Source organism: Passer domesticus, chromosome 15 (assembly GCF_036417665.1).
Source record: "Passer domesticus isolate bPasDom1 chromosome 15, bPasDom1.hap1, whole genome shotgun sequence".
In the NCBI taxonomy this organism is placed as follows: Eukaryota; Metazoa; Chordata; class Aves; order Passeriformes; family Passeridae; genus Passer; species Passer domesticus.
In genome coordinates this window covers 11,793,386-11,819,619 of record NC_087488.1, presented here as the reverse complement: position 1 = coordinate 11,819,619, position 26,234 = coordinate 11,793,386, and the positions used below count along the sequence as shown (strand labels likewise).

Here is a 26,234-nt window from a genome sequence, read left to right as displayed (position 1 = left end):
TTCCACTTTGTTTCAGGTTTCTCCTCTGTTGGGACTTTGGGCCTTCCCGTTCCCCAGTAATTATATAATTACTTCACAACATGCTGCAGGAATAGTCAGGGAGACGGCTACAGCTAGCACAACAATGGTGACAAGTAAAACATTAATTTCTGGAGTTCTTTTAATTAATTCATCAGGAATCGTGCTGTGCGGGATGATTACGTTAAAGTGTTTAATTACAAATTTATATGTAATGATGCACTTTAATTACTTTGGACTGGTACAATATTATTGGGCCCTTTTCCCAAGATTCCTGGCACTGGGTTTGGGCTTCACATAAGCAGTGCCATGGATGCTTGTGCCTCTAAATTATTTACATGGCATGGGAGAAATCCGGTCCTGATTGATGAGAGCAAATTTTTCCCTGAGCTGAACGGGAGCAAGGGCCTTGGGGAATGCGGAGAGGGAAGGTCAGTGTGGCGTGTGTGTGTCAGGCAGAACATCAGGGCATTTTTGGTTGGAAGAATCGAGGTTAATCTGGTGGAAACTGAAGTGATAGAGAGCCAGGCACGATAAATATTTATCAAAGGGACCAGTGTCAGGATTGTGGTTCACCAATGCAGATACGTCCTGGATGGATCTCATGAAGAGCCCTCGCCAAGCACGTCGAGTGGTTTCTCCAGCTCCCCTCCTTTTGCTTGTCCCCCTTGCCTTTGTCTTGCCTGTCTTTGTGTGCATATGTGTGTGTGTGTGTGTGTGCACACTCATTTTCTTTCCCTTTAGGCTCCCATTTTCCCCTCATCCAGTCTCTATTTGCCTCCGTGCACAGGGAGCATCTGTCATTCTTCTTTCTCCTTTGTCAGCATCCTCCCAGGCTAGACAGACCCCAGAGGGATGGCCATGCTGTTAGAGAGGCCTGGGAGCTAAAGGGCTTCAAGTAAGTTTAGGGTTATCCTGTCTTCAAGCTGCTCTACGTGCAAAATTGCCAGATGTGTAGTACATATATATATATATATGGATTATTTATGTATAGGTAGATGTATCTATGCTACACAGACAGTAGTCTGCTGTTCAGGGTTCACAGCTTCTAGCACACAAGGATCTCACAAAACATGAGTTTTGTTTGTATTTAGGGATCAGTATCTGGCAAGGAAGAAATCAGACTATTTCCTTCTCTAGAGAGAGGGAAAGAGGGGTCAGCTTTGGGTTTGTACTGATGGGTCCTGGCAGGTGCGCTGCTGAAGTCTGGTGTAGTGTCTGGTGTAGTGTCACTGTCTTGCAGTGGGTTTATGTCAGTGCAACCAGAATTTGCTGGCAAATAGCAGCAAATGGACCCTGTGAGATGCTCTGCTCCAGTGCAGCCGTGACTTTGCATGCTTATTTTCTGTGCAGTTGCACAGATGATGCACAGCTTTGCCCAGGACTGCAGGGTCCTGGGGTCCAAGGCACTTAGCTGTGTTCTCTGACTTTGAACACACAAAAGAAGTCACTTGCACGTGCTGATGCCACACTGCCACTCTCTGTGGGTGCAAGTTGCTTTTAGGGATGTGCCAGTTTCTGGGGGAACTGGCTAGGAAGACATGAGAATTTTCATGTGAATTGGGAGAGGTGCCTGGACAGAGGCAGGTGAGGATTGCCCTCGTGGCCAGCACCCATTGCTCAGGGGCTGCTTTGCTGCAGTGGGGCCATCACGAGGGTGAGCAGGTCAGAAAGAATCCCTCCAGGATGCAAAATACACATCTCCCTGCTGACTCACAACTGCTGCTGCTGCTGTAGCTGAGGAGGTGGGGGAAGCCCTTTTTCCCAGGGGAAGGGCAGATGTTTGCAAGCACAGCTCATTCCAGAAAGTTTTGTCTCCTGTCAGGGTTTCCAGAGGCTGCTGCAGCCTGTGGGAGTGGCCCCTCACTGTGCACAGGAGGGAGGGAAACCCTTGTCCCTGGAGCTTTCCTGTGCCCTTTTCCTTTGCAAATGTGTTTTTGTAACTTGTGACCACATTTTGGCAGAGAGCTGGGAGCGCTGGACAGCTCAGGGAGAGCAGAAGCATCTCTCACCACAGCTCAGGCCAGAGCTGGTCCCAGAGTTTGGCATTGCACGTGTGAGGTCATGCCACCCCTTTCCTGCCAGTCCTCACTGGGAAGGGATTTGGGAGTGATGGCAGGAGCAGGGCTTTCCTGGAGGGTGGGTGGGATTCAGGGGGCTGTGATCACAGTACAGGCAAAATGTGTGAGCACCATGGAAAGCAAACCAAATGGACTTAGGTTTATTCTAATGTCCTTGAGTGGGACATATCCTGCCCAGATTTGTAGTAGCCATGGATTCTGCCCTCATGGACTTTGTTAGAATGCCAGACGGGCTTCAGGTGTGGGGTTGTTTCTTTTTTGTTGTTGTTGTTTTTGGTTTTGTTTTTTTTTTTTTTTGGGGGGGGGGGGTTGGGGTGGTTTTTTTGGGGTTTTTTTGAGTTGTTTGTTTGTTTGTTTGTTTCTTTGGGGTTTTTTTGGTTTTTGATTTTTGGGGTTTTTTTGAGCGTTTTTTGGTTTGGGGTTTTTTTGGGTTTTTTTTTTTTTTTGTTTTATTTTGTTTGGTGTTTTGGTTTTGGTTTTGGTTTTATTTGAATTCCCTTTGACCTTACTCCAGCCACCCCGAAATGGTTTTAGTGCTGGTACCTCCTCATGGATGAGCAGGTAGGACACTACACACACAGCCACCTATCCCAGGTGTGCTGTGCCAGTCAGAGGCGCAGGCAGCTTTCCAGGGCAGAGCCGCCAGGCAGGGAGATTCATCTTGCCGTGAATAATTCCCGCTCGTGGCTCTGGTGCCGCCCGCACCAGCCGGTCCAGGCGCTGGAAGCAGCGGCGGCTGCGCTGCGCAGGAGCCCCAGGAGCTCCTGCCGTGTGCCACCTCCCCATCGCCCGATGCTGGAGGGCTTGGCGGGGACAGGAGCCGGTGCCCGGGCTGCTCTGAAGCCCCTGCCCACGGCTCCGCGGCTCCCGGAGGCGCGGCACCCCCGGAGCGGCCGCGGCCGGCCCCGCACGCTGCCCCGCGGCTGGCAGCGGGCTGGCGCTGCTGGGGAAGGCTCCCCGGCCGTGCCAGGGCCAGATGGTGTTTGCCATCCCCGGCAGGCCCCAGCTGAGCGCTGCCCGGCGGGCCAAAGCCGCCGCAGATGCTGCGCCGTGCCCCGCACCCGCCCCGGCAGCGCCGCGGGACCAGCGGGACCTGCCCCGGCTGGGGGAGATGGGGGGAAAGAAGCGCCCGGGACCCCCAAAATGGGAATTGTGAATAAAGAGGTGGTGCGAGAGGAGGTGCAGGCGTCCCCGGTGAGGTCGTGGAGCAGAGGGAGAGGGCAGGGCAGCACCAGGGGTGGATAGGATATGGGAATTGGGATATGGGATATGGGATATGGACATGGGATATGGGGTATGGGATATGGGAAATGGGATATGGGATATGAGACATGGGATATGGGGTATGGGACATGGGATATGGGATATGGGGTATGGGATATGGGATATGGGATATGGGACATGGGATATGGGACATGGGACATGGGATATGGACATGGGACATGGGATATGGGGTATGGGATATGGACATGGGACATGGGATATGGAACATGGGATGTGGGATATGGGATATGGGATGTGGGATATGGGATATGAGACATGGGATATGGGATATGGACATGGGACATGGACATGGGATACGGGACATAGGACATGGGGTATGGGACATGGGATATGGGACATGGGATACAGGATATGGAACATGCCCCCTTCCACACAGAGCCCATCCCCAGCAGGATCCCCGTTTCCCTTTGCACAGCACAGGGCCATCTGCCCAACCATGTCCCCACCAGCCCCAGGAAAAGGTTCTGGGAAACTGCTGGGGGATATCTAACTTCTTCTCAGGAGCAAACCCCAAATGGTCCTGAGCACAATTGATGGGAGAATATGGTTTCTGCCTGTTTTGAATTTACTTTGGTAAACTGCACTCACTCGGGGCTCAGTCTATAATTTATTGAAAAGAACCAGACTGGAAACCAGCTTCATACTGTGAGTAATTTCTAGCATTGTGTAATCTATCACCACGAGACAGGGCACTTTGTTTCTCTGAAAAATTATTTTTATACTTGGCTTAGTAACAACAACAATTATTATTATTAATATTAATAACTACTTGTGTAAGGCCTTTCATGCGTGGTTTAGGAAGTGTTTTGCACATGGGTCAGTAGGTGCTGGCTGCATCTCATGGGAAGAGAAACTGAGGCACAGATTTGGCCACTGCCTCACTCAGGCTCACCCTGGTGTGCAGCATCCTCACTCCCAAAATGCAGCCTGGTTACTGCTGCCCTTTGTGTATTTCAAAAATACCTGAGGCTTTAGTGGTGAAGGAGATGAGGAAGTTATTTTCTTTAAAATTTAGGTCTACTTAGGTTCAAAAAAATTATTAAGCATAGTCCAGAAAGAAATAGGCCCTGCCACATCCTGGTGGCTGGAGCTCATCCCCTGGGAGAGTGCAGAAACAAGAACAACATCTCAGCTTGGAAACAGCAGCTCAAATGTTCCCTGCATTAGTATTAATGTAGAAAATGTTAGAAAGTATTAATGTAGAAAACGTTAGAAGCTTTCTCTCAGGCTGGCTGGCTCCCTGGTGCCTGGCCTGTGGCCACTGAAGCCCCAGCACTGCTGTCCCAGCACAGGGACATCTGCTGGGTGTGGGGCTCAGGACCTTCCCCACTGCAGTGGTGCCAGGGCTGAGCTCTGTGGGATGCCCATCCTTCACTCCTGCTGCCAGCCTCACCAGCCTGGATTGTTAATAACACCGTGCAGGGATCTCCCAGCCTCTCTTCCAGAGTGGAAAAATGCCATTTCTGGGTAGAGAGCAGCAAGAGCTGCTGCAAATACATCTGGGATGGGGAGAGAGCCCCCAGCTCGGCTCCAGGGTGGACAGGAGTGGATGGGGACACTTCAGCTTCACCCCCTCTGTCCTCTCTGCTGCTCAGGCCACCTCCAAACTAAACATGGCTGGTCTGGACACGAGTGAACTTAGGGAGTGAAACTACTCCAGGTGACAATTGCATTCTTCTATGGAAATGGTGTAAACTTTCCATCAATCCCTCATTTGAGACCCTGTTTTATCAGGAACAAGAGAGCTCTTCAGCTGAACTCTGTCCCTGTCTCTTTCCACTTCTTGCTTTACGGCAAGAATAATAATATTTAACATTTATGGAACACTTTACATCTCCAAATTCCATTTGAAGGTGTTAACTAATGAAGGCCTGGGTTGCTCCTGTGAACTGGAGGGGTGTGCAATGTTATCTTCTGCATTCTCAGGTGGAAAATTCAAGGCAGGAGGGGAGGTTGGGCAGGATCAGCACTGGATGCTGAACTTCCTACTTGACCAAGGCAGCATCCCTCAGTGCCTCTCTGGGGACATCATCTCTGGGTTTACTAACAAAATCTTCTCCTCTAATAAGAAAAGAGGGTAAAAAATATTAGAAAAAAATCCTTTCTTAACTCTCATTAGGAATTTCAGTTTTCTTTTGGCATTTTTTCCTTTATTTCTTTAATACAATGAAAAATGTTTGGAGCAGACACACGTTCCTTAATCCTGTAGAGTGGCAATATAATCTTCATTTGTTCACAGTCATTCAACCTGAATCATCCTTGAGCACTGAAGCTGATGTGTAGCACGGTGATAAATCCACCCACCACCTCAGTGTAGGTGCTCCCATATAAAACACAGTAAGCCAGCCCAGGGACAGGGGGACAGCACTCTTTCCTGCACCCTGGATCATGTTGGACTGAAGCCTTTTCAGGAATGGCCCTTTCTGCTCAGTTTGCTGTGCCAAAGTCAGATTTTTAGGATTTACTGTGCAGGTGCATGGTTGCTGTCCCTCTGTCCAGGCTTTCTGGACATCAGCACTTCCAGCAGGGTCATGTAGCACCCCTGATAAATTCCCCATTTCCACTTGGAAAAGAGCTGTAGGAAGCTGTGCTGGAGGAGCCCTGGTGTTGGTGAATTAGCCAGGAACTGGATTATTACTGGATCATTCACTGGTAGTGAATTATCCCAGGGGGACTGAGCTGTCACTGCCTGGTGACAGCTGGGGGAGCAGGGCCCCAGGAGAGGAGCTCACACACAACACCAGGCATCAGATGGAAAAGCAAAGTGCTCCCACTGCCAGACCCACCAATTCTTTCTGCAGGAGTCAGTGAGAAGGGCAGGCAGAAGCCTGGGGAAAGCCAGGGTGCACATAACTTCCCCTCCCCACCCCTTTTCTCAGATTTCCCAGGACTTCTGAGGGTTCTGCTCCATGGCAGGGTGAGGAAGCCAATAGATGGCACTGTGCTGTTTCTGGAGGAGCCCAGCCTTTCTGGAGGCCAGAGATGGGATGCCCGAATGCTGGAGAAGCCTTGCACTCCAGGGAAGTGTCTCCCCATCAAAAGCACAACCAAAGTCTCACCGTGGAGAAGGCTCCATGGCCAAAGCACTGTGCAAAGCAGGGATATTTGTAGACAGCCGTGGGATGTTATCTGCTAACAGGAAAAAGGAGGCAAAACCCTCCAGCAAACTAGGTCAGTGTAAGAAAAGTTCAGATTCTCATCAGGGAATGTTTTTCTCCCTGCAGCCTCGGGGTTGTGCCAGTGCCCAGCTGAGGAAATCAGCTGTGGGAGCTGATGATTTTGGCAGGAGGGCAGGGCTCCCAAGAGTGTGGCTGTGTCAGCTGGTGGCCCCTGTCTGGAGTTTGATTTTAGCCCTGGGGACTCTGGCAGTTCACCACCAGCAGAACAGAAGTGAGGGATGCTGAGGGTGGCTCCTGGTGATAAACCCCTGCCTGTTTTTCCATCAAACCTCCCCTGTGTGAGAGTGCTCTTTATTTCACACATCCCGAGGTCTGTGCTTGCTGCTCCAGGAGCAGAGACACGTTCATGGCTCCAGCTGCAGATTTAGGGTGAGTTAGCCCCACCACTCAAATGTGCCTGCCTTCCAAGCTGACCCTAACTCATTTCCAGGCAGTATTGTGGAGCCCTGTGGAGCCCTTCCCCAGTGCCTCCAGTCCCACCTGGTGGGAATCACTGATATCCTGGTCTTCCTTGATTTCAGCTCCCTGAAGAGGTCTAAGCAATGAGATAAGGCCCTGTATTGATACTGCATCCTCCACTGAACAGCAAGTAGGTGGGAGGGGGAAGCCTGGCCCCAAACCCAGGACTGGGAGCTGCTCTTACCTGGCAGCTGCATCTGAGCACATGTCAAGGTGGGGTATGCTCAGAATGGCCCAATTTTCCCAATTTTCTTGCCTTAAGCCACCAGACCCATCCCAGGGAGCGGGGCCAGCAGTGAGTGTGAGCACAGCTCCTCACCCAGCCAAGCATTCTCTCCAATTCTCATTACTACAATTTGCTGTTCTCTTTTCCCCTCCCTCCCTCTTCTAAAGCCCCTCTCCAGGTGCAATCCAGCAGAGGTGTGCAGTGTCTGCTGCCAGGTCCTGAGCATCCCCCAGAGCACTGTGCCCCCTCTGAGGACGTGCTTGGCACCTGCACAGCCCCCCAGGCCTGACCCTGCTGCCATTCAGTGCCACCTTTCAAATCACCCAAGTCAAATCAGGGTAAGTAGTTATATCAGGCTGAGCCCTGCCTTGTCAATCTTTACATCATTCAAAGGCAATTTAGCCTATTCATTCATAACGAGAGGCTATTGATTGAATAATCTCTGTTATTAGTGCTTGGGTAGAACTTGTTCTTTGTTGTATTTTAATATTGGGTGTGTTGGTAGCTTAAACCTACCTCTGTTGTGCCCTGCTGTAACTGCCACTGCAATTACAGTAAAGAGCATGAGCAGATAGTTGATTAAGCCTTGCAGAGATTATTACAAAGCAAGGCCTCGTTCTGAATGCACATATTTCAGAAGAAACAGCATAAAGAAGCATGCACGTGTGAATTCCTAGAATCTGCAAGCACAATTTATCCTTGCAGGTCAATAGCTCATATTGTCTGCTCTGCCAAATTGTTCAAACATATACAATGCTCTCAAAACATTGCTTAATTAGATTCTAGAGAACATTGACACACAAACAAAAGATATTAATATCAAGGATTTCAGCATCAAATGTAGTTTACACAGATCAAAGAACATTTTTGGTGCAAGGAGGTTATGAATGTGACAGGTTGTTACTCCACAAGTGCAGAATATGACAAGAGGGGAAGCAGTGATCAGAGAGAAGAGCACAAAGAGGAATGAGTACAAAATCGTGAGGGACATGGGCAAAATAAAGCTGCAGAAACAGAGGGAAAAGGAAGATTATTGGAGAGGCAGGGAAAGCATCTCTCAGGAAACAATACTCCCTAAAATGGACATGGAGCTTTTGGAGGGTGTGGGGTTGTGAATTGCTGGGGTAGAATGAGATTTGTCCCCTCCCATAAGGATGACATCTTAAGAGCAAGATCCCAAACTTGAAAATGTTTGTAGGTGAAGTCTTTCTTGAAATCATGAAAGGAGACTTGGTCCTTGGCTGGGAGCCTTTTGGGGCTTAAATGTTTGATCTGTGTTCGCTTGAAACTGGGATGAGGCAGTGAAGGGGTGAAGGAAGAGGGTGTGGAGATGAGGAAGAGAGGGACAGGTCAGAGTCAGGGGTGGGCTATCAAATGTGCAGCCCCAGCCAGGCCTGGGGTCCTGGGGGCAATGAGATAGGAAAGGCATGAAATATAATTAACAATTGTCTGTCCTGAGTTTCACAAACTGCTGAGAACAGGGACACATCTGCATATGCCCAGTGTGGGGGAGAATGATGGTTTGCTTGGGATGAGGATGTGCTGATGCCATCCCTTTGGAACAGCTCCAGGGTCTGAGAGATCCTTGCTGGAGCCTCAGTGATCCCGGGGTGAGCAGGACTGCCCCAAATCTGCAGCCTGAGCTGGGGAAATGCTCAGTCTGGTCAGCAGTTCTGAATCCAGCTCATCCACAGCGCCTGGAACAGAAAATTACTCTCTGGTGGCTACCTGGAACAAAAGCAAGGAGCTGGAAAGAAAATATTGGAAATGGATGTAAGGGTAGGCACAAAGTAGCAGGCCCGGAAAACAAGCAAACAGCTAAAAGAGCAAGCCAAGGGGAAGTCAATAAAATTGACTTAAAATACATATGAATGAAAAAAATTAATAAGCCAAAGCTGTATTTAATGTCAATATTGTTGTAGTAGTCTGAGAAATCATGAATAAATAAAAGCAGATGGTGGATTGATCATCCAACACCAAGAAAGGCACTTGTGAAGAATATTTTCTTCTCAAGGCAGACAGACTCATATGTGTGTGTCTCGTTTGCTTTAATGGGAGTCATGTTTGCAAACTCCTGTGCATTAGGAAACAGGTAAACCTCAGTGGTTAAGGCTTGTTTTGACACAATTATTTCCTTTTTCTCCTGGAAAGTATTAACTTCTGCTTTGAAAGAGTTCCACATGCATATTACACTGTATATCACAGCAACCTGCCAAATCCACTGTAAATTATTCAAAAATAGGCTGACAAATCAAGGACTAGCATTTTAAAGTGAGGGTAATTTGCAGCATTATTTAAGAGCTCCCTCTCCCTTCAACTTTTCCCAATGAGCACTAAAAGCAAACTGTCCCTGCTGGTTCTGACAAGGGAAGGATTGCCTTATTTCCAATTCTGGCTGAAAGGCTGGGACCTGCACCTCATTCCTCAGAGATGCTGGGGGCTCTCAGAGCCAATCACACTCAAAAAAGCTCAGCTCCCTGCCCAGCTTTTCATCTACTGATTTTTCCTCATGGATAGTGCATTGCAATATCCTATTTAAAAAATTGGGAAGAGGGGAAACTGCACCACGTTGAGCTCCCAGCACAGAGGACTTGCTATTAGGCCCTACTGCAGAAGATTGTTTAAGCATGCACTTTCAGGAAAATCTTATTTTTTATTAGGCTCTTTCATTAGAAAATCCTTAGTTACACTGCAGGTGCAGAGGCCAAGGAATTTTTCTGTCTCTCTATCACTACTCCTCAATGCCATGGCATGCAGCCCTCAGAGACTGCAATAACACCCTTAATGTCCCTTTGAAAATGCATTATTTGTCTTAAAGATGTAACTCCTACATGAGAGTAAGAAAGAAGTGGCCAGGCACAAAATAGTCAGCATGCTCAACGATGCAGATTTTTACTCCAACTTTATTCCTACTCATCAACAGGGAACACAACGAATTTTTAGTTTTTCTCAGAGATCTGAACTCAGCTGTGCCCAAGCATGGTGTGGATGGCTCATCCCACCACTGCTTTGGAGGAGAGGTGGGTGTGAAGGGAGGTGGGTGTGAAGGCAGAGACACGAGGAGAGCAGGGAGTATCCCTGTTTCATGGTGGCTCAGGTCAGGGTCTCTGAGGGCCACTGAGCAGGAGTGGGTGAGCTGGAGGGCCCCTGCACAGCTCAGGAGCAGAGCAGCTTCAAGCACACCCCTGGGTTTGTACCATGTACTGACCGTGTTTCTCTGAGCCTTAAGCAAGTCATGCTTAGAAAACCTCTGCTGTAGCCTTTGAGATGGGTTGGTTTGCATTTTGACCCCTTTCTGAAGCCATGGAGCTGCCAGGAAAATTTTGTTTACTGAAAGTGGCTTGATGTGGAGCCTCTGTGCATGGGTTGGCCATTACACACCTCAGGAGATGCTGAGCTGCCTGCTGAATGTGGTCTGATCCTGTCAGGTTCCCAAGATGGTGCAGAGGAAGCCCAAAGGCTCTTTGTTTATCTCTGGCACAATTTATGGCTTGTTTCAAACCTGGTTTTGTAGCCTGGGTGTTCTTGTTTGCACTGTGCCCATTACTGCGAGATGCAATTTATGGCTCGTGCTCTTCAAGTGTTTGACAGTTCTGGTTTATCTGCCCCAGGAGCTTTGTCTTTCCCCTGGAAATGATTAGGTGGTTGAGAATTGACTTGAGGAGCTATCAGGAGGAATAGGCAAGAGGAACAGTAGCAGCCTGTAGGAAACTCAGGAGACCTATATCAACAGGTATTTCAGGAATAACTTGCAGAGCTGTGAACTTGATTGCCCCTGGACTCCAACCCAGCTGATAAAGTCAGGTGTGACCCATGGCCTGCCCAGCCTGTGCAAACCTCTGCTGTGAGGTCCTGGGTGTGCAGGGCTGTGGGATCAGGGTGGAGGCTGGCTCTGCCTGCAGCCATGAAACCAAAAATCCCAAAAGCAGCAGTCAGGGCTGACCATGCAATAATGCATTGGGGCAGAGTGGCTGGAAAGCTGCCCAGTGGAAAAGGACCTGGGGATGATGGTGAGCACTGGCTGAACCCGAGCCAGTGCTGTGTGTGCCCAGGTGGCCAAAAAGGCCAATGACACCTGGCTTGTATCAGCAGTAATGTGGCCAGTAGAACAAGGACAGTGATCATGTCCCTGTGCTGGGCACTGGTGAGGCTGCACCTCAGATCCTGTGCTCAGTTCAGGGCCCCCCAATCCAAAAAAGAGATTGAGGGGCTGAATCAAGTCCAGAGAAGGATAACTGAGATCAGAAAGGGTCTGGAGCACTACTCTGATCAGGAGTGGCTGAGGGAGCTGCAGCTCAGCCTGGAGGAACCTTCTCACTCCCTACAGCTCACCTCAGTCTCTTCTCCCAAGTAACAAGCAATAGGATGACAGTAGAGGGCTTCAGGCTGCACCAGGGGAGGTTTAGATTGGATTTTATGAAAAGATTCATCACCAAAGAGTTGTCAAGCACTGGAACAGGGCTGCCTGGAGCAGTGGTGGAGTCACCATCCCTGGAGGTATTTAAACCTGTAGATGTGGCACTTGGGGACGTGGTTTAGTGGTGACCTTGGCAGTGCCAAATTAATTGTTGGGCTTGGTGATCTTAAAGGTCCTTTCTCACCCAAATCATTCTTTTATTCTGTGATTGAAAATGCTGCTAAGTGTTGGGTGCTCATGGATGTGAGCACCCTTAGCACCAGCAGCACAGGGACAGGAGAGTTGTGTTGAATTCACGGGGAAGAAGATCCAGTTTTGCAGTGAAAAGATGGACCAGGCCCTTGTGACACGATGCAAACACACAAGGCAGGTAAGGGATGGTGCTGACTGCCAGGCAGAGGTGGAAAAGGCTGAAGGGAGATTTGGTTTAGATTTAGGAAATCCTGAAGGCAGTGGATAATCTGGACACAGAATGGTTCTTCACCAAATCCTGTAAATACAAGAACAAGAGGCACTCAATTGAAAGCATAAGAGATTAGGTTTGAGATAGATAAAAGAGCTCTTCTGGACACGGCAGGTAGTGAACTTTGGGAACTTACTGCCACAGGAGGAAAAGGGGATTAGACAAACTCATGGAAACAGCTTTATAAGTAGCAGCTAAAATCCCTGGCCAGGCGTGCACCCTCCAGCATGTCTGCCAGGGATCACGAGGGAAGTGGAAAGCAGCAGGGGGAGCACACTTTTCTGAAACACCATCTCCTGCTGTGCCCATCAGAGACAGTGTGCCAGGCTGGACATCCCTGTGGATGCAGCCAGCCAGGGCATCCTGCTCACCGAGCCGCCTGGCACCGGGGCTGGCACGCTCCCCTGGCAGCCGTGCAGAGGCCATCATCCTGCAGCTCCTTCTGCACCGAGGGGCGAGTGGCACAGCTGCTGGGGTGGTGCTTGGCCCCCGTGCTCGGGGCAGGGGCTCTGCTGCTGCCCTGCTTCCCGTCCTCGCCGTGCTGCTCTGAGCCCCAGCCGCGGCAGCTGCCCAGAGAGCTCCTCGCCGCCGCAGCAGAAGACACATGGATCAATTAACTCAGTTGCTGGGTTTCGCTTTTGAATCAATTAGCTGGAACTGAAATTAACTAAAAATATCCTTTGCTTATTAACAGACTGAACTAATTGCAACAAAAGGTGGAGGGAAAAAAAAAAAAGGGGGAAACACGGAGATGTTGTTTGTCACAGTGAATCTCAGCCTTCATCTTGATTGCAAATATTCCTCATTTATGGGGTGGACTAATGATTCCACAACCTCCAAACTGGTTGTGTCATCCCATGATGAGGCAGCTGTGTTTCCCACTATCTCCAGCACATCCCAGCTCTGCAGGGCCAGGATGGGGCCTGTCCAAAACCCACTCTTATATCCACCAAGTTTCCTGCCCCGGCTGCTCCACGGGGCCTGGCAGCATGCAGCCCTCTTTGTCTTGCCTTCCATCCCTTTGTTTCTGCCTTCAGTTCTTTGTTTGTCTGGTTTTTCCCTCTTTTTGTTGTTTGCATCCATCATTTCTCTCTTGGCCTCACCATTCTCTCTCCTTCTTCCTGTGTGCCTCCAGCGATTTCCATCCATTCCCCCCAGCCCTTCCTTTCTCCCCATTTCCACCATCCTCTTCCCCTTCCCTCTGTCCACAGCGCTATCCTGCTCCTTCCCTCTGCCTTCCCAGCTGCAATTAGAGCTAATCAGATACCTGAGCAGCTCTGCAAAGCTATTAGTGGCTCCTCTCTCATCCCAGGGGGAGCTGAGCAGAGCTGGACAATTAGGCTTTTCCACGCAGCCCCCAGTCTGATAAACACAATAACCAGCGTGGGGCTGTGGGCACACCTCTGCCACCAGCCCAGAGAACATCCCTGGCCAGGCTGGGACTCCCTTGGTGGCATCCAGCATGGGGATGCTCCTGAGGAGCACACCTGGCCACCTGTGCATGCCCTCTGTGTGGATCCCCGTTTTGGGGAGCCCGGGGGTGTTTTTGGTGGGGCAGAGCCTCTGTGGCAGGGCTGACGTGCAGGGTTTGTTGCAGAGAATTTCCCCGCTCGCTCCGCAGCCCAGCGCACCCCTCCTGCTGCTGGATCTATGAGCTGTGTGTGTGTTTTGTAATTAAGCAGTTAATTGCACTGGAGTTCTTGATTAGCTTTGGGGGATGGTAATGTTCTAGCAGGATGAGATGTTGTGTACAGTTCAGAATCATTTACAGAAATTGGAGCTAATTTTGCTGTCTGTGCTTATTACTGCATTAATTTAATTTGGGTTGCTTTTAGCTCATTAACACATCTAATTAATTCGTTGACATCACTATTAAGATGTCTCTTTGAAATTGGCGTCTCCAGATAATCAGGATGGAAGAGGCTGACAGATCAGGCGCGAAGCTGACTGGGAAAATGGGGAAGAAAAAAAAAAAAGGGACGACTAATGAATTTTCCATCAGAATCGCACGGTTTGTCAGAGTTGGTATCAGAGAGACAGAGACAGAGCTGGTGAGACAGAGAAAGGGCACGAGAGAGACAGCAGTGGTAAAGAGAGACTTTCTCTCAAAAATATTATATTTGTTAGGAGAGCAAGCAAGATGTGTGAGAGGACAATAAATATTCTTTAGTGAATCGACGTCAAGACTGCATATTTCTTAGTTAATTTTCCTTTCCTCTCTGCCTGGTTTTCTGTTGCAGCCTTTTGGCTGTTTTCATTTCTCTTCTGCACCACAAATTATTTTGTTCTCCCGGTCCTGGGGGCTTTGCTGGCCCCATTGGGCTGGGGACTGTGTGTTGTCCCTTCTGCCACCACAGGTCCTGCTCTGCCAAGGACAGGGGAGGCCGCAGGGATGGGAGATCCTCTGTGCCCTGTGCTGCAGAGAGGGCAGGGTTCAGGGGATGGATGGACAATTGTAAGCAATTAAATTACAGTGCTTTAATGAGTTTGCACAGAGCAAAGCCTCACTGTTTGGTGATATGCTGGCCTGGCTGCATTTGTGAAATAAAACAGCTTAGCTTAAGCCTGCCCTCACAGTGGTTGTAGCAGAAGAGAAATGTCCTGTGGGTTTGGAAGGGCGGTTGTGGCGTGCTGGATTGGGAGGAAAGTCACACAAAGACTTTCCCAGGAGCTGCTGGTTCCATAGAGGGGCAGGACCCTCAGAGCAGAGGTGGCTGTGGGGCACCCAGTACAGCCCACCTGCCACCCTGGCTCTGAGAGAAAGTAAAAACACCCTTGGTGACATTTGAGGTGACATTGAGCTGGAGCCTGGGACACCACTGGAGCCTGGGAAATCCACTGCACATGGGCAAATGTGAATAAATCCAGCAAGAGGAAGCTGGTAGTAAGGAGACAAATAACACCTTGACCAGGCAAGAGCTGGGGCCCTTGTGCAGGGCATAAACTCATGGCCCCTGCTTGGGTTTTCTCCTGCAGATTACCCCCATCCAACTCGGAATTCACAGCCTCTTTCTGTTCCACATTCCTGCTGAGAGGTGGGACAGAAACAGCAGAAACAGCCCCACTTCACCCATGATCTCAGCCTTTTTGGATTCACAGAACCCCCAGGTGTTGGTTACCTTCCACAACTCCTGATGGCTCCCTCTGGAATCTGTGGGCAAACACATTGAAAACACCAACCCCGTCAACCCACCACACTCCCAGCCACATTCTGCACACACCAGTCAGCGTGCTTGTTCCTGGAAGCATTTTCAGTGGAGTTGGTAACATCATCTGGGCTACAAACATAATGTTTCCTTCTCCCCATCTCTGTGGCCCTCCCAGGGGAGGTGCAATGTGGATGGAGGCAATAGAAGGAGCATTTTCACTGGGAATAGCTATGCTGCAGAAAGGCTTTTGTAAAACAGCTTCAAACTAATTGATTTTAAAAGAGAAGAAAATCTCAAGTTGCAGTAGAAAGGCTGCTGTGGAGGGAGAGGATGATTTCAAAGGGTCTGTGCATGGCACCTGATTCCTTGGGAGGAGCTCCAAGGCTCTGAGGTCAGTGTGCTGCCCAGTGTGCTGAACCAGGCAGAGCAGCCCTGTGCCCCTCACTCCCTGTCCTCATCAGTCTGTGTGCCCTCTCAGGCTGGAAAAGCCACATGGAGAAAGCAATTTCTGCCTTACAGCAATTACCAGCCTCGCTCAGAGGGAGCAAGGGGATGGATGAGCCCTGGCAGAGGAGGCTCCAAGGTCCCTCCAGGCAGGGTCTGGGTGATGGTGAAGGGTTGCAGAGATGAAATCTCCTTCATTACTTGCTTTGCTTTGCCAGAGCTCCCTCAGGAGAAGCTGGTGGTGCTGGATGGAGGTGAAGAGCCACGACCTTCCCATTACAGGGACAAAGGCAGCTGAGCTCTGTGCTGTGCACTGCAGGATGGGTACAGGGAGGCTGTGCCCTTTGACCAGGGATGTCAGCCTAGCAATCACATGGTAGGCAGGCACCTACCTGGTTTTCAAAGGTACCAAACCAGCCTGGGGCAGGGTATAAACAGAGGAGGCTGGTTAAAGAGCTCTTTTCTGGCAGTCTTGCTTTGTCCTGCTGCCGTTGAGCTGAACCACCCGGGCCAGTGACACCGTGGGTGCTGTTATCTGTTCTCCTTCCCAAATGCAGATCAAATCCTTTCAGCCCGCCCCAAAAGAGAGAAGCCCAAGATCATGCTGAAAAGCCACAGGAGTGGAATTGGCTTCCTCGGATTCCTTGTCCAGCAGCAGTGCTAAAATGGAGCATGTCTGTGGGTCTCTTCTATCTGTGACTGGGGAGGAAAAAGACCCACAAGTATCCCCATACTGTTGATCTAAAATCGAACCTGAGCAGGTCTGGTCTTCCTCCCCTGCATCACAAAGCTCCCTGTGAGCAGCACAGGGTGATTTACTCCAATGCTGAGCTGCAGCTCCCACCTGGGGAGGAGAAGTTTGCTCCAATTCCTATTCAATTTCATTCAAGGGAAGAGAATATTAGAAACTCCACTCTTTAGCACTTCATTAAACACTTTAGTTTAATAGCATCCTCCAGGGAATCCCAATCTGGACCACGTGAGCCAGGAGTAAACAGCTGCATCAATTAACCCCATAATCTCAAGGGTGCTGTTAGAAGGTGAGATACCCTTAGAAAGTGCATATGCCTGCAATTAGGCTTAAAATACTTAAGTGTCAATAGCCTTAGTTATTTGTGCTCCCTGCTATTGATCTTGCTTATGTTTTCCACATTAAACAGTCTTTCTTACTTCATCAATAAATTAAGTGCTGTTTAGATTTATTCACTTTTTCTATTAAATAGTGCAAACTCCTGAGCTCCTGGCTCTGAGATGAGGGTCTCCAGCCCTCTTTGCTAGCAGCTCCATCTTGCTTTTGTTCCAGCAGCTGGGGAAAGCAGCAGCAGGATGGAAACAAATGCAGGATCTACTGCCTTGGGTTGACCATTAACAAAGCTCAGGCAGGGAAAAGGAGGCATTTCGTCTGGGTTTGCTGGATTTGCTCTTTTATATGTTTGTTAGACCAGATTTGGAGGAGACCTTAGAGAAGGCCAGCTTTCCATACCATGAACATAAAAGAAATGTTTGAGTTTCTGCCAGGTGGGGATTTGAGGAAGGGACAGTTTCTACAAGTCCATGCAGAAGATGCTTTTCCTGGCTTTTCTCCACAGTAAAAAACTTTGGGAAGAGTTTTAAATCATCTGAAATGGCAACCAAGCAGGCAGTGAACCTGTTTTTTTTCTTCCTCATGCTTTCCATCAGCTTCTTTGCTGATTGCAGTCTCTTCCTTCCTATTATTTGACCCCAAATCAGGTGTATGCACAGAATGTGGCTGTGCTGTGCTGCTGGCTGGAAGCTGGGCCCATTCTGGGAAATTCAGGTGTTCCAGAAAGGTGTGAAACAGTGAGGAGATCTTTCCTGCAGAGCAGGTTGAAAAGAGGGCTTGAGAGGGGAAAAGTTTTATGATTGTTTCTGTTTTGCAGTTTGACTTTTAAGTCCTAATTCTTACTCATCTGGGTGTAGACCAAGGCTGTGGTCCTGCTGCAGGGTAAGTCTTGTGCAGAGGGTTGAGCACACTGAATGAAGCAGCAGCTTTTGCCAAGGGCTGGTGGCATCATATGCTGAAAAGATCTATTATCCTCTTTGTTCTGTAAGTTCTGCAACTGACTTCTCTCATTTTCAACATATCCTTTAAAGACCTTGTGTCTTTCTGTAAGGAAATTGTGACACTCAGGGTTTTGGTTTAGTCATGGAGCTGGAATTGCTGTGTTAACAGCTGGACTCTGTGATTTTTTCCAACCCAAATGATTCTATGATTATTTTCATGGTAAATTTTATTTCCTTGGTCATCCGGACTTTTTTGTGTTATGCTTAATGACTGTTGTTTCATGAGGAGCATGCCTGAAAACAAAGGGAAAACTTAGGGCACTTAAAAAACAGTCATTCAGGCAGTCCACATTCTTTAGTTTGCTGTTCCCTGCCCATCTGGTGTGTACCAGTGCATGCAGAATTTTATTTTTACCCAGGCATTCCTGAGTGGAGGGAGGCTGGCAGGCCCTTGTTGTTGCAATTAAACCGTGTGCTACTTTCCATAACTCATTAGCCCTTTAGTTTCTGGATTAATTCAATGTGCAAATAATGTCACAAATTGAATATTAGTAGACTTCTATTGAGGATTAAGAGGCAGTAAAAGCATATCACTGTGTCTTCATTGTGCTTTGCATGACTGTGGTTTGTCCAGCGTGGCCAGTGGTTTGTTAACCACCCAAGAGCTCACTGCCTCCTCTCCTTGGCTGGTTTGGCAGGTGTAGCCCAGGATTAGATGAGGAAACAACATGTGAATATGGAGGTATGGCAAAGGAATCACTGCACGGTGTCCAAACTCTTTTTTTCAAAGGAGAGCTCTTCCTGAGGATGGCCCCAGCTCTGCTAGAGATGCTCCCACACACACCCAGCAGCCCCTGGTCAGCTAAGTGGGCTGTGCCTGCTCTGAGTTAGGCACTTCACCTGTGCCATGGCTTGGGTTTGGCAATGGGTTTATTGCCTCCAACTATTTTCAGATGCACAGTTGAGGTGGGACTGCTAAAACCAGCCTGAGCATCCCTACTATTGCTCAGGCATGGAGCAGAAAAATCAGGGTTTGGAAGGGTTGTCCCACCCCAGGCAAAGATCTCTGTGAGGACCCCAGTGCCTGCTCCCAGGGCTGTGGTTTTGGGATCCATGGAGGGCAGTGCCAGTCCCACACGAGTCCAAAGCTTTTTATCTCAGAGGTTTTGATAATTTCAGTGTGGGCAGGATGATTCCATGCCACAAGAACTTTCAGGGCATTGAGAAGCAATACGGGTGCAGCTTTCTTTTAATGCACTGAAGTGGAGGCAAATTTCAGTCTAATAATGTAAAGCAGCAATAACCATTATAATTAATTTATATAAAAAACATTATAAAATTACACTTGATGCATTTAAATCCCATCCAGGAGCAGTGCTTGTTTTCCAGTTAAGCTATGGGTTGTGCTAAGGCAGACAGGGAAAGAGGTATTTCAATATGTCTTATAATTTTATATTCTTTCTAATATCTCTCATGCTAATTTCATTATGCAACACAGTCAGCACAATGATGTAATTATTGAAAAGTAATTTTGCAATAAATGGATTTAAATGTGTTCAAGTCCATTGTAAATTCAATCTCTTGGTAAAGGTGGATTGAACAGGCAGGAAAAAGGGAGCAGGGACGTTGCTGGGTGAAAAATGAGAAGTCTTGAGCATCCCACGTTGAGCATCTGCTTACACCAACTAATAACATCCACTTCAGATGGAGACCACTCTCAGAGCCAGCCTCCCTCCCTCTGAGCCCCCAGAGCTGCTCCTTGCAAAGGGCACTTCCAGCATTCATTGTGGGAGAAATTTTGGATCAGTCGAGTCTCTCCCAGAGCAAGGCACTGCCATTTCTGAGTGTCTGTGCTGCTTTCAGCAAAGTGGGTCCTGTGTGGGTGTCTTAGTCTGGATTAAGGGCTCAGTTACTGGGCAGAGACATAAAGATATTCTTCTGCATAAGACATGGGAGATGTGATTTCTATTCCTGGCTCTGTCAGAAACTTCCTGTGTGATACTGGGCAAGCAGTATATCATCTCTGTGCTTCCATTTCCTCATGTGCACAATAGGGATAAGGAGTGCTTCCCCAGCTCATCGGTGAAATTAATGTAACATATGTAAAGTGCATGTATATCCCCAGATGAAAGGTGCCATTGTAATAATATTCAAATTATTATGGAAAATAGATAAAGCGACCAACCCCTGCTAAATGATCGTCTAGCTTTTCACCAGATTCATGAGATCCATGCTAAATGTGATAAGAAAACTTCAGATGTCAAGTGGTTTAGAGTCAGGCTCTGCTCATGAAATGGAGCTGGCTGTGCCTTTTAAGTGGAGGATGAGATAGCAAAGAATTTGGGGCTGGGAAAGTTGTTGCAGTGGTTAAGCTGCCTCAGTTTATTGGATACCACCATTAATGTCAAGGAAGAGGCTGGGGGGTGCACCACCTCATGGCCAAATCAGGACCAGGGGACCCTTCTGTGACACTGAAATCAAGGTGACAAAGCAGGGGCTGTTTGGCCTTTCTGACCTCAGCATACAAATCTGGGATGTCCCAGAAAGGCCACGTGAGGGTGGCAGTGACAAAGGGGACGCTGGATGAATTGGCTTTGTAGGAATCCTTCACCCACAGGGATTCTGTCAGGCCTTCACCTAGAGGCAAAGGAAAGAGTTGTGCTGTCCCTTGCAGAGCAGTAGCAGGTACTGCAGTGGGAGGATGGTCAGGTCTCAGCACAGGGGTGATGACACCTCTCTGCTGTCCTTTGTGCACCTCCCCTTTCCCTCAGCCTCCCTGCAAGTTCTGTTTGAGCAGGACAAGGCTTCCACACAAGCAGTACCCATGCTCCTGGCCAGTAGGACTGGTAGCACCCAGACTTTTGTGTGTTTCCTCTGAACAAATCGATCTCCTGGAGTTCCCTTCCATTGGGAAGGGGGTGCTGGCTTGGCCTCTGAAAGAGCCATGTTGGGGATCACTGAAAACCTGAGCTCGCAGCAGATTTGACTCTAAAAGTGCTGTGCTGGTCTCTCCTGGCACCATTGTACAGTTGCCCAGCACCAAATGCTCAGTTATAGACAAAATTGAATTTACAATTTGCTTTTGGGCAATGTGTAAATTGGCCCTTCATTGATTATTAATGAAGTGCTAATTGCTCTTTGCAACCAATTTTTATGCAAATGCTATTAGTGCTATTTGCACAGTCCTGCAATTTACAGTTTTACATTTGCAATGGCCTGGTGAAAAGATGTGAAAAGATGACAGCTTGTCCTAAAAGAAAACAAGAAGGGGAGGAGGGATGCAATTGCAAAACTTGCAAAACTTGGAGTAGCAAAATAACACAATTAGGAATGAGAAAACATAAAAAACCCAAACCAACAAAACACGAACAAACAAACTCTCTCTCTTTATTGATTGTTACAGATTCAGCGTTGACAGGGGTTGTTCTGAATGTAACAGGATCCCACGGCAGATGTAAACCAGACTCCAGGCATTTGCTGCGTGTTTCACCGAGGAGGTCAGCGTACGAATTTGCCTGTGAAAACATTGATGCGAGGCTGCCAGCATTACCCATTCAAGAGCCGGGTGCTTTTCCCGGTGACAAATGACGTGGTGTGAGTTTGTGAATCAGTGGGCAGCTGCTGAGCTGCTCTGCCGTGGAGCTCTTCTCCAAGGTAACACCTCTCCCTTGGTGGGGCCGGGAGCTGAGCACTCCCCATCACCTGCCCAGGCTGGTGGGAACCCACAGAGCTCCTGCCCTGCTCTGCCAGCACACCGGGTGTCTTTGCACCTCCTTTACTTCTGCATCTGAGCAGAACCTTGTAGGTTCTACAAGGAGTTATGTTTTGGTTGGCTCCTGCAGAATGGGAGTGTTGTAGGTCTCACTTTGCTCATGGGGAGTGAGGGTTTCTAGTCAGGGCTTGTTTGCAGCTACAATTTTCTTAGAGGCTCTGGATGTTCCTATCTGCTCTGAGGCTTCCCAGGAAGCCTCACAAAAATCAGACTCAGCTCCAAGCTGCTCCCTGATGGCTTCACCTCTATCAGACAAACTTCTCAGTGAATTTAACTGCTGGTGTTTGGGGCAACAGAGTGGCCTCATCTCCTGCTGGGGGACAGATGTTGCTGGTGGCACAGGGCTTGCTGAGTCCCTAACAGAGATAGTTTTTAATTTAGGTAGGGCAGGCAGTCATCATTAGGACCCAGAGGAGGAAAAAGCAAGTGAATCACTGTCCAAGTGTGTTACCCTCATTCAGGTGTCATTAAGAGCCTGGAATCATAGCATGGTTTGAGTTGGAAGGGGCCTTAAACATCATCTTGTTTCAACCCCTCTGCCATGGGCAGGGATGCCTTTCACCATCCCAGGTTGCTCCAAGCTCCATCCACCTTCACTTTGGACAATTCCAGGCGTCCACAGCTTCTCGGGACAACCTCTGTCAGAGCCTCTCCACTCTCACAGGGAAGAATTGTGATCTAAACCTGCCTCTGCCAGCCTGAATTCCCCCTTGTCCCATCCCTCCCTCCCCTTGTCTGACGTCCCTCTGTGGCTCTCCTGCAGACCCCTCTGGGCACTGGGGCAGGAGCCTGGCTCCATACCTGGCTTCACAGCAGAGCATTTGATGCCAGCCAAGCTCTCCCTGCTGCCCCACTGCCTTGAGCAGCTGCCCCTTGCAGGGCTTTGCCATGGTGCTGCCCCGAACCTCTCCTTGCCTGCTCCCTTTCCTCAGGCAGCAATCCCTCAGGAATTCTGCTCCTGCCTCGCTCTTGCCGCCAGCACAGGAGATTTCCCCTGGCTTTGCTGACAGCACAGGTTTCCCCAGCTGCTCCTGGCGGTTCCTGCGTGGTTGCTGGTGGAGCAGGGATCTGGGGGTGCCGGGGATGCTGCAGGCACAGAGCACTGCTGGAGCCATCAGCCGGGTTTGCCCCGCGGAGCGCCGGGTGCGGGGCTTGGCACGGACACAGACATGGGCACAGACACACAGACACAGGCAAAGAGGCACAGACACGGGCACAGCGTGGCACTCCTTTCCAGGCACCCTGCCTGCTGCCCTGGGAGCCTGTCCCCACGCCAGTCCCCATCCCTGATCTCACCAGCAGCCCCAGGGCCTCCCCAGCCCTATTGTATTTGAGTTTCCCCCAGACGAAGAATCTGCCTCTATGTTCTCAGAAGGTGATTTATTATTTTATAATGCTATATTATATTAAAGAATACTAAACTATACTGTACTAAAGAATACAGAAAGGATAATTAGAGAAGGCTAAAAAGATAATAATGAAAACTCGTGATTCTTTCCAGAGTCCTGACCCAACAGTCCAATGAGTGAAAACAACCCACAGCAGAAACCAATGAAACAATCACCTGTGGGTAAACAGTCTCCAAACACATTCCAAAGCAGCAAAACACAGGAGAAGCAAATGAGATAAAAATTTGTTTTCCTTTTTTACTGATGCTTCTCAGCTTCCCAGGAGAAAAATCCTGGGCAAAGGAATTTTTCCAGAAAATGTGAATGCCACACAGCCCCACTCTGGGACACCCTACTCTGGCCACTGCCTCTCCACCCTGAGCTGGTGCTTTGCTGGGCATCACAGAGACCTGCCATCCCCAGGGTTTGGCCCCAGAGGATGCTTTACAGCTGCTCAGAGCATGATGAGTATGTCTGTATTATCATGAATGTTTTGTGGAAAGATCACCTAGGAAATAGTTTAGAGGGAGGTATAATATTTGTTTTTAACCCTGGGAAAATTGTTTGCATGTGACTTAGTGTTACTGTAAGTTACCCTTGGTTTTGGAGATGTAATCTGCTTTTTCTTGTTGGATGTGGTCCTAGTCTGATTGAGGATCCAGGTGTGACAGCTGAGGCTCCAGAAATTGGGAATGCAACCAAACCAACCCAGAGGTAAGAAAAACCCAGATGCCTTCCCCCAGAAAATCCATTTGATGCCTGGGCTAAAATATGCATTGTGCCCAGGAAAGAGCTTTTTCAGCCTAGAAAAACCCAAGGAGCTGAACTTGGCCTTGGCCTGAGGTGGCTGGTGACACTGGACAAGCCTCCTGGTACTTTAAGGTGTCTGCAACAGCACTCCCAGCCCCCAGGAGCAATGCTCCAGGGCAAACATCCTGCATGCAGCCTAGCAGGAGCCCCAAAAGACAGGGAACAGCCCCACTGTCCCCCTCCAGGAGAAAAAGGGCTGCAGCTTCAATTTAAACAATTGTTGCCAGGCTTTCATCAGTGACTCCTTGGTCTCTGAGACAGGATCCCTTGTTAGCAGGGCACTATCTGGGGACACCCCCTGTTGCCAAGGCACCTTGACTGGAGGGACTTTCTGCTCCTCCTTCTGCTCCTTCCTCTCACCTCTTGTTTTCCAAAGCAGCCCTGGCTTGGCAGAGCATCTCAGCTCTGTGGGCACAGACGTGCACAAAGCTGACTGCACCCCAAACAGCTCTGCCCTGCCGTGGGCTCTTGGCTCTCTGCTCTTTGTTTTAGCAGAGATGGAGGAGAGATTGTTTTGCTGGAGCACTGAGCACCCTGTGGGCCAGTTCGTTCAGCTTTGTCACCAGGATGCATCCTGAGGTCCCAGCCTGGCAGAGCGGTGCTGGGCTTCCCTTGGCCACGTGGGCACCGTGAGGAAGGGCAAACACGGGATGGTGAGATAGGAAGGGAATAAACTCGTTTAAGCTGTTTTAACTTTCAGATTCCCTCCAGGCTTAAAGCACGCTTCCATTTCCAGCATTTTCTTCTGTTTCCTTTCCAACACCTGGTTTAGAAGACAGTTCTATCAATGAAATGGGAACAAAGTTGTGTTTTCCCTGACTCCTTGGCATTGAGTGTCTGCCATCAGCAGTGGCAGTCTGGGTGGGTTTGTTCCATTCATCCTTAGTCTCCAGGCAGCACAGGGAGGTTCAGAAGATGGAGGAGGAATCTCCATCATTCTCTTCTCCCATATAAGAACACTTCTCTGCAAGTGCTGCTGGATTTTCTTGTCCATAAAAATGTCCCTCCTCCACATGGCAAACAAAACCCAGGAAGAAATCATGGACCTCATTTTTTAGGACCAGCATCCGAGCAGGACCTCATTTCAAACCCCCCAAATTTGAGGAATATGTATTTTAAATATAACGTTATTAAAAAAAAAGCAGTAAATATTTAATTTTATTTTTATTAAATACTAAATTGATGACGGCTGACACTTTATTAAAGTGTCAAAGTGAGTGTTCCTACATTCTAATTACTTATTCTAACAAGGAGGCAGAGCTGTGTGTGCTGGCGTGTGCAGGCGAGGGGCGCTCCTGGTAACTAACACCTATTAAACCATCATTTGCACCTAGAGGCATCTCATTAATATCTCAACTGGTGAGTCTGTGCTGCCAGTGCCTACCTGACCCAGGGTGTTGACAGGAGAAATGGCTCCGGGAGGCTTTTCCTCGCTCCAGGCTTTCCTGTACAAATAATTCCTATAAAATTATTAATGACTATTCCACTTAATTGAATTCCTGATAAATGAAGACTCTTCCAGGTGCCTGTTAAAAGCATCCAAGAGATGCAGGAGGGGTGCTGCACCTCATTCTGGGGGCAGTTTTGTTCCTCTCCTCTCTCCTATTCTTGCTTCCTTTGTCTCTCCGAGCCTCTTCCACCCTCTTCATCTCTCCTGCTCTTCCCTCCTTGTCATTCCACTCCTTCCTTTCCTGGCCATGTCTTCTCTTTTCTGCAGCAGTTTTCTTTCTGATCTCCCATTTGACCCCCTTCCACTTCCCTGGCTCTGCTTGGATCCAGGGTACCTATCTCAGTGACTGATTTTCCTTCTGGAGCCTTCTCCTTATTTCCTCTCTTCTCCTTCCATCTTTATTTCCCTTTCATCCATCTTCCATTTGGCTCTTTATCTCACCAATAAGACCCATTTCTCTCAGGTTTCCTTCCAGGCCCTGAAAATATTTTTTTTAGGAATCTCCTCACTGATGTGAGCTCTCTCTTGGATGAGGTTGTGGCATTTCATCTTCAGAGCCATCCAGTCATCAAAAAGATATTTCCTCTCCCAAAGTGGAGTTTGTCATCCTCAAAAGCTGATGGAACATGAATCCATCCCACCTCCTCCATAGATGGAGAGATACCTGTGTATAGAGAGGAGATTGTCCTCAAGCCAGAGTTTATATGACCAACCCTTGGATGCCAAATCATTACCAGAGAAGTAATGGGTCTCTAGGAGGGACACATTGGAGTTTTGGGGCTTTTTATTGCCTTGTTGCTCTTATCTCGTGCAGCTGCATTACTGCTGTTTGGTCATCAGTTGTTGAGGCTTGCTTTTGTCATTCCTTTAATAAATATAAAAATAACCACTAGAAAATCATATTCCATGTTTATTTTATTCCAATTAGAAAAACAAACTAGAAAGTAGACTTAATATTAAAAACACCAACTCGAGATTCAAAGCAAGTAACTTAAAAATAAATAAATACATAATGGAAAAAATATCATTAAATAACACATGAATAACAAGTAAATAGGATTTTAATCTT

General features: G+C 48.5%; 1 long non-coding RNA gene across 1 annotated transcript; it reads left to right on the top strand.

Annotated features, from left to right (window-relative positions):
- The first annotated feature begins 7,447 nt into the window (after positions 1-7,447).
- LOC135281475 (uncharacterized) lies at positions 7,448-24,395 on the top strand. The gene is made up of 3 exons (XR_010348099.1): positions 7,448-7,585; positions 21,149-21,242; positions 23,551-24,395. It is a non-coding gene; the product is annotated as an uncharacterized LOC135281475 (long non-coding RNA).
- The last annotated feature ends 1,839 nt before the right edge of the window (positions 24,396-26,234 follow it).